Raw genomic sequence first — 9,146 nt, forward strand, 5'->3', positions numbered from 1 at the left:
TATTCTTTCCCTTATTTTCCCAGTTCTGCTCCACCAAGAGCTAAATAAACTTAACATTATTCCTGGGCCTCCTCTTAGACTATCTATTGTTTTTGAGTCTAGATGAATTTAAATGAACATCAATTAATGTATGTTAACTGACTGACTCTTATTCAGAGAAGGAAAAAGCGATCAGCAATTGCTGCAATTGAACTTTCATGCTTAAGTTGTACATCTGAGTAATTGCTGTTTGTAATAACTACAGAGAAGCCTATTATCTTTTTTTAATTTTTATATTTTCATTTTTTAAATTTTATTTTTTATTTTTTTAAATTTACATTCAAATTAGTTAGCATTTAGTGCAAAAATGACTTTAGGAGCCTATTATCTTGATGACAGATGTTAGTATGAAAATATATTTGCACTTCACAAACATGGTAGGAGTTTCACAAATCTTACATCTCAGAGAATAATATTAAATTATCCATTAACTAATTAGCATTTGAAAAGCTACTTGCATTTGCTTGCTACTGACAAATATTTAGTTTTACAAATATATAGTTATTATATATATAACAGGAAAAAATTTAAATACACCTAAATTTCTATATGCATAGTTGTCTCTATATTTAATTTAGAATTTATGACTCCAATATAGACACAAAAATATTCATGCATCCATTGATTTTCACTGGAGGTTATAGTCTAATAGAGAGAGAGAGAGAGAAATACACCAAAGAAATTTAAAAAAAAAAATACACAGAATGGCAAATGGGTGATGGGCATTGAGGAGGGCACTTGTTGGGAGGAGCACTGAGTGTCATATGTAAGCCAATTTAACAATAAATCATATTTAAAAATACACAGAAAACAAAAAGGCTAGGAAGAAAATTAATGGGTAGATGTATGAGCACAACTGGATGGTTAATTTAGTTACATGGAAAACAGTACTTAGCCTAACCTCACTGAGGAATGTTGAAGGATATGACTAATCAAATGCCAAAATACATGTCAGAGGCAACCATAGAAGGTACTACTAAAGAATTACATAAAACAGAACGTCAGGATAGCTTATAATGTAAATACTATCATAAATATGTACCAACTATATACTAAAAGTAGGATAATGTATAACAACTGTAGCTTTAATTCCATATAAAAAGAGCTGAAAATCTATTACTGCTTTGCATCCACCTGCTGGCTATCTGTATGCATTCAGGGTGTTTCTTTTGCAAAACAAAATCAGTTAATTCTATATTTAATTTGAGTTGGCATGTTCCTTTGGGTCTTGATTTCTTCATTTCTTTTTTTCCCTCCCTCACAACAGGAAGTTAAGGAAGGCTTCTGTGAAAAGGTGGACATTTCATATGATTATCTGAAAATCATGCAGATAATCAGAAGATAATTTCAGAGAGAGAACAGTTGAAAACAATTACTGTGAAAACTAATAAGTCACCAATTAAATATCTCCTTTAGCTTTGACTTTAGACTGCAATATTTTGTATATTTAGTGTCGGTCCATACAATTTATTCATAAGGAAAGTTCTCCTTACTTCTGGGTTTTAGAGTAAAGCAGATTGTCACATCACATAATGACCTCTCTCTTTTGTTTTGATTAAGTTAACTTTTCATAAGTACTCATGCACAATGAAATAAAATACATATAATAAAAGCTTAAATAATTAGAAATTGAATTTAAACTGTGCGGGGTCCCTTGGGGACATTTGCTAATGACAATTTCCAGCCAATCTTTTTATCCTCAAGGTCTTCATTCCTGCCATTTATAATTTATTTCTATTATCTGCAAAAGAGCTACCTCTAAAACATATTATCAAAATCTCTGACATTTTTTTCCCTCAGATTTGTAAACAATGTGATCTCCAGTAAAAATTAACATGCATTGGGTGCTTTCTTTTTTTTTTCTAAATATAATTTATTGTCAAGTTAGCTAACATACAGTGTATACAGTGTGCTCTTGGTTTGGGGAGTAGATTCCCATGATTTTATCACTTACACACAACACCCAGTGCTCCTCCCAACAAGTGCCCTCCTCAGTACCCATCACCCATTTTCCCCTCCTCCCCACCACCCCCCATCAACCCTCAGTTTGTTCTCGGTATTTAAGAGTCTCTTTTGTATTGGGTGCTTTCTAACAAAACAATGAATATTCTGATCTGTTCTGAGTGCTCACAGTCCACATTAATACCAAAAGATAGTTCTGGCGAGGAGGTATGATATGGTCCACATACCTTTCAGATGGAATCTGAAAAAGCTGAATTCCTGTTATCTAGATAACTCAGGCATATGCCTTTGAGTCATTTATATAATGTGGAACTTTTTGTCTATGAAATCTTGTGGTCAAACGGGAGTTATGAAAAAAATAAAAATAAATAAAAGGGAGTTATGTACCTATTTGAAAAGCATGGCCAAGGGGTGCCTGGCTGGCTCAGTCAGTTGAGCATCTGACTCTTGATTTCAGCTCAGGTCATGATCCCAGGGTCGTGGGATCAAGCCCTGTGTTGGGCTTTGCGCTGAGTGTGGAACCTGCTTTAGATTCTCCCTCTGCTCTTCTCCCATGCTTGTGCCCTCTCTCTCTAAAAAAAAAAAAAAATAAAAAAAATTTTGAAAAAATTTTGAAAAGCATGGCCAACCCATACAAAATATGTTATATTAAATCAAAACTATTCACATTTATTTTTAATATTTGAAAGTCATGCTTTATCTAAGATTCTGGCTATTATTTATGGAATAATTCAATTTGGAACATATCCACTCCAGCCATATTGGGGGGGGGTGGGGAATGAAACTTTATTAGGTTACAGTTAGCAACTATAGGTTATAGGTTTTAGGTTATAGTAGCAACACTACTCTTAAAAATATTTCATGGGTTTATATAGAACTATTGACAACAGCATGTAAAGCATAAAAAGAAATAGAAGTATTACTTTATAAACTATGTTGTATGTGAAAGAAAAATCTCCCTCTCTTTTCAGTATAATAAACTTAAAATTTTTAGAAGTATTCCAAATTTTAAAAATAAGTTTAAAAAAATAAAAATAGAGTTCAAATTTCAATTGATGCCTTCTATATATAGCTGTATTATAGAACTTATAAGTATATCCATATGTTATTTCCGATTAAACTGTGAGCTCTTTAAAATCAGGCACCAATTTTATTTATCTTCATATCCTGATGGTACAGCACAAGGCCTTGCCCATATAATATGTTTAATAAATAAATGTATATTGAATGAAAAAGTTAATTAATGAGTGGTGCCTGTGAGCAAAGGCTCCCAGTGTTTGTTTCCACATCCTGGAGTAATCCCACAACAAGCAAGACAAGGATATCTGAGAATCAGGACTCTTCTCTAAACTATGCCCATTATTATGGGTAAAATGCACAGACAAAGAGTATCAATAGTTCTCAAAGAAAGCTAATCATCAAAATCACTTATGAGCTTAAGATTTGTTTTTAATATCAGGAGATTCCAATTCAAAAGATCTGATTGGGGTCACAGAATTGGTATTATTAAGTTTAATAACCACAGTTCCATGGGGTGTGATACCAGGGCCATTGAGAGGACCTCTTAGTGTGGATAGCTCCTCACAGATGCCTCATTTCCAGATAATCTACCCTTAGTACCATTAGAGGCACTCTTCTCTTTCAAATGCAAAGATTTAACTCTACGGAAAGATGTATATTAAATCACTAAAAATTTAATATGTGCTAAAGATATAAATAGAGATGATAGATGATAGATAGAGATAGAGATGATAGATAGCTAGATAGCTAGATATAGAGATGACACATAGATGATAGGTAGATAGAGATGATAGCTAGCTAGCTAACTAGATAGATAGATAGATAGATAGATAGATAGATAGATAGAAGATAGATTCTAGAGCTTTGTTCTATAAGGCAATTAAGTTACTTGGAAAGAATCTGATCCTCTTGAGACTTGCCTTTTAAGTCTTTTGAGGAGAATGCAGAGCAGTATTTAGTCTAGGAATAATTTTTCCTCACTACTTAGGCAATGCTTTCCTGAGTATTCCACCCTATGAACCATGAGGTACTAGGTTTTCCACTCTGGCTGGTGGACACAATCTCTTTCCACCTTTTTGTTATCTCTGTATGTTGCTCCTTTTGGATAGTTTTTTTCCCTCACCTCAGATCATTTCCTAACATTCTGAAGACTTGCTAGATGCCATCTGTGAATCACTGGAGCTCTCTCTCTGCAATGCTCTCTACTCTCCAGTATTTGCCCCCTGAGAATTCTAGTTACCCTGGGCTTCCCTCAACTTCTATCTTTGTTTCCTCCACTCAAAAAGACAGCTGGACTCCACCTGGTTCTCTCCTCTGCACAGTAACCTGGGCACCCTATCCAGGCAGAAAGCTGTGATGATTGTAGTATTCACCACATTTATTTCCCTTCTTTTGGGAACCACTGTCCTTCCTTGCCAAATAGGCAATGTTTTAGAAATTGTTGTTTCATATATTTCATTTAGCTTTTTAGCTCTTCCCATTCTTTTCAGTTCTTTTAGTTCTCTAAATTGGTACTTGTTGCTGCATCTCAGCTAGATATAGAAGGGATTTTTTTTTTATTCTACTTTGGCAAAGTGGTGGGGGATATAGTATCAGAGGTTTCCACTTGGCCTTACCTAATATGATGGCTTGACCAACACCAACCCCAGGTAGACTCACTGTAAGGTTTTCTACAACTGCCAAATATGTCAATCCAGCTAAATGTTCAGGTATTGGGAAATGACCAGAGCGAGACCACAGACCTAATAGACCCAGTGTAAACTGGATATTGTTAAGGACCCTATTTATTGCCTGGCTTCCCCTACTTGTCACCTCCTAATAGGGAAAATAGGTGGCATTTCAGGTCTTCTGTGTTCAACACCTAGAAATGTCTGGGTATTCTCTTTTACTCACTATGTAATCATCTGAGTAAATAAATGCATGAACATTTTGGGAAGAACTGAGGGAATCATTATAGTATATACTTGCCACAGTGTTGCAGGGTTCTACCTCCTGGAGACTGAACAACCTCTATGGTCAACGAGTACTGGGTCTAAATATTGTTTCCTGTCTGGGTCTAAATATTGCTTCCATGTAATTTTATTGAGCTGAACACTCTGGTGTCCTATCCAACCATTCTTGCTTTCTTTTATTTGTTTGTTTAATTTTTAGTTATTTATTTTTTACAAATAAAAATTGTATCTATTTAAGGTGTTAAAAAACTTAATTTAGTTGATCACTTTATGTTAGAGAGCTCTGGAGAACTGGTGGGGTGACAAAAGGGCTACAAAGGAAACCCAAAGAGAAGATGAAAAGAAACCACAAATAAATACAGACAAGAAAACAATTTACCAGAAGTCAGGATGGCCCTAGACTTTTTCTCTATGATGCTTAAGCTGAATAACGATAATCTAAAGAGAATAGACTGACCAAACCAGTGGAGATTCCTGATTTGCTCAATCTTACCATATGAAAATATTAATTCATGTATCAGGTGCTATCTACAAATTGACCAAAGTATAGTAGAGGGAGAGGGAAACTGTAAATGTTGACAATCCTGTTTCATCATAAGGATCTGAATTTCATTCACCATGTTGTTAGAGAAGAATGCCATCTCAAAACTGCACCAGTCACACTAAGGAAGAAGCTAATGTTCATTCAGACTGAGCAAATAAATGAAGGAGAAAGAATGATAAATGCTGCTTTATTAGGATTCTCTTTAAGATTCATTTCTTCTTCATCAGTGATTCACTGTTTTCTCTCCTGATTCTTAGGTCATCTCAATAAGCATTTGAAGAACTTTCACTTAGTAAAGGAAATAATGCCTGAAACCACTTCTCTTAAATAATTATTGACACTTGAAATTGTACTGAAGCAGTTCTCTTTAGCCTCCATACTCTGTAAAGAAGCTATTCCATACCAAACCTCCAATGTCATCACAAGGGGCATTTTAAATTTTGTTTTGTTTGGGAAACCTCAATTTTCCATTCCCTTTCTGAAAACTGATAGTAAAAATATATTCTACTTAATAATTGTTTTCATACTCTGAGGGAGGAGGCATCTTAGGGAATATTTAATTTAGTGCCTCTATTTTACAGATAAGTAATATAAATTCATGAAAAATGAAATTTTGCAGCATATGATGAAGTTGAATTCATAAAATGAATTATCTAAAGTCACATACTAAATTGGGGGCAGAGTGAGAGTTATATTAATAGCAAAACCACACTTACTTCAAGATATTTTCTTATCTCTAGAATTAAATTTATACGGTTTAAGCCATTTACTGCATATTAATAACTACAAAGCAATACTGAGAAAATAGTCATATTTCAATATAGCAGTGAGGTGAGTAATCGCATTCAGTCAAGGTAATGGCTTTTGTTTTTACTAAATGATGATAGGACTTGCATGTTAGAAAATAGAAGAGTTGTTCAAAAATATGTTTATCAAATTAATCACCAGTGTGTGTACGGCATAATAGTTTTGGTGGTGGTATACTTTTAGCCTGAATAGTAATTTTCTAAGCTGTGTTTGGTGTACTTTTATTTTCAAGAGCTCCATTTTTTAAAAATTATGTTTATGATAGAACCTACTTCTTTCTATTAAAAAATTATTTAGTGAGAAGTACTGATTCCAGGGTTTTGAGTGAATGCCTATGTCCTGATTATCAACTCATCAAATGTCAACATATTAGTTTTAGCCATAAAGTTCTTCAGATTTCAAAAAGATTTGACAGATAACTGAAATTTTTATTACACTTTATAGTTGATGTTATGACAATCCACTTGATACATTATAGAATATCCATGGGCTGTGTAATAGGCACAAATTTTGGTAAAAGCTGTAGACATTTGAAAGATTTGGTATCACTCTTTAAAGATGTGCTAATACTCCTACTATGAAGGAAGCTGTACTTTACAAAATTATAAAATGATTTCCCATGGGCAGTGCTAGCTCATAAACAGAAGCAACTCCAATGATATGTTTTAAAGTTTTCTTTTCTTCTTATGTGAGTGTCCCCAACCGTATAAGTCATGAAGCCCATTACTTTCCTTCTTAGATCTCAAGGTCAAGACAGGTATAGAAAGAATCTTGAAGAATTATTTTTTTCAAAGTGGTAAATTCATATTTTGTTTTTAAAAAATTTTTTTAAGGTTTTATTTATTTTTGAGACAGAGAGAGACAGAGCATTAATGGGGGAGGGTCAGAGAGAGAGGGAGACACAGAATCCGAAACAGGCTCCGGGCTCTGAGCAGTCAGCACAGAGCCCGACGCGGGGCTCGAACCCACGGACCACGAGATCGTGACCTGAGCTGAAGTCGGACGCCCAACCAACTGAGCCACCCAGGCGCCCCCATACTTTGTTTTTTAAAACTAATTCTAAAAGTAGCACGTGGATGTCTGTTTTATGAGGTGAATTTAACCTCATGTAGGATTAAACCCAGCCTCAGCTTGTTTGCAAGAACTCAGAGGGTAAGTTACATCTCAGAGTTGTCCCAAAGGAGGCAAGGGATCTGAAGTAAAATGAGAACTCTAATAAAAACATAAAATTAAAGATAATGAATTATGTGCTCCCTTTGGTAGCACATATACTAAAATTGGAACAATACAGAGAAAATTAGTACATCCCCTGTGCAAGGATGACATACAAATAAAGATAATGAATTATGGTCTTTATCAGTCTTTTCATCCACACCTACATCCTTTGGAGTTCCAGATGGACTGCTTGCTCATACAGTTTCAGATATATGAGCTCAGCCAGAGGAAGCCCTGGGAACTGGCATAATTTCAAGTCAGCCACCAGGTAGTCAGATGGACTCTTGGGTAAATGATCCATTATTGCCTAGGACTCATTAGCTTTGGAACAACCCTAAAACCAGTGGCATTCTCCTATATAAAGAGAGAGTTCAAGGCCCCACTTCCTTCATCACTTAGTGTCAAGGACAAGATACAGGTTGTCCTCAGTGCTAGTAGAAATGTTTTAGAGACATCAAAAATTCTTACTTCTTTGTAGACAGCCTATATTTGAGAGATTCTTCTCATGGTCTTTTTTTTTTTTAATTTCTTAGTCCTTTTATGTTCTAGTCTCTTTTCTTACATGCATCTGGGGCAGTAAGATGAATTAGAGCTTTCTAAAAGACCAAGGCTCCCATTTTTAGAAGGCTAATCAGGGATCAGGGTGGAAAAAAGAAGACATGAAGTAAATGCCTTAGGCCATTATCATAGGCTTAATGGCATATATTGATATTAAGGAATGATATTAAGAAAAAACAGTGAAGGTAAACTACTCTCAAGAAATTTTCAGAGAAGCAAGGGCTGGAGATGAGACAGGTAAATTAAAATGTACAGGATCAAAGTATAGAAGTGTTGTATTCTACTCTGTTTAGTTACTACAGTAAAGATTACCCAAAAGAGTTAATTTGCTGAGAAGGAAAAATTAGTAATAACAGACAGTTGGAAGATGGAAAATCAGGAGACAGTAATTGATAAACAACTAAGAGGAAAAGCTTATATGAGAATACACCAAAATCACAGGTAAAGAAGTCAATCTTAAAATGGAAGAATCTTTTTTTCTTCTAAGAATGGGGATAAAAAGAGAAATTAAAGAGAGAAAAACTGTGAGGCTGAAAAAGGGAAGTATACACAAATTTCTCAGTAAAATAAGAATTAAGTATATCTGCTAAATGTGAGATAGACCTTGAGGATACTGAGGACTTAACAAATATGGAAAGTTTAGGTGTATTTGCCCTAAGGGAGGTAATAGAGAATAGTCAAGGGACTGAATTAACAGTTTACAAATAATAGCAAGAACCTAAATATGTCTAGATAGCTTGAATTTTTAATGCATTTACTCAACAAAATTTTGTGAAAAAGTGTTGGTTCCTTAAGAAGGAGATCTGTTGGGGCACCTGGGTGGCTCAGTCGGTTAAGCGGCCAACTTCGGCCCAGGTCATGATCTTGCAGTCTGTGAGTTCGAGCCCCACGTCGGGCTCTGTGCTGACAGCTCAGAGCCTGGAGCCTGTTTCAGATTCTGTGTCTCCCTCTCTCTGACCCTCCCCCGTTCATGCTTGGTCTCTCTCTGTCTCAAAAATAAATAAACGCTAAAAAAAATGTTTTTTTAATTTAAAAAATTAAAAAAAAAA

At 34.9% G+C, this 9,146-nt stretch overlaps 1 non-coding gene across 1 annotated transcript; it reads left to right on the forward strand.

The window, feature by feature from the left end:
* Nucleotides 1-7,571: 7,571 nt before the first annotated feature.
* LOC132668079 (U6 spliceosomal RNA) lies at nt 7,572-7,679 on the forward strand. Its single transcript, XR_009605449.1, has one exon. It is a non-coding gene; the product is annotated as a U6 spliceosomal RNA (small nuclear RNA).
* Nucleotides 7,680-9,146: the final 1,467 nt, after the last annotated feature.

This window comes from Panthera onca, chromosome B2 (genome assembly GCF_046562875.1).
Source record: "Panthera onca isolate mPanOnc1 chromosome B2, mPanOnc1 haplotype 2, whole genome shotgun sequence".
In the NCBI taxonomy this organism is placed as follows: domain Eukaryota; kingdom Metazoa; phylum Chordata; class Mammalia; order Carnivora; family Felidae; genus Panthera; species Panthera onca.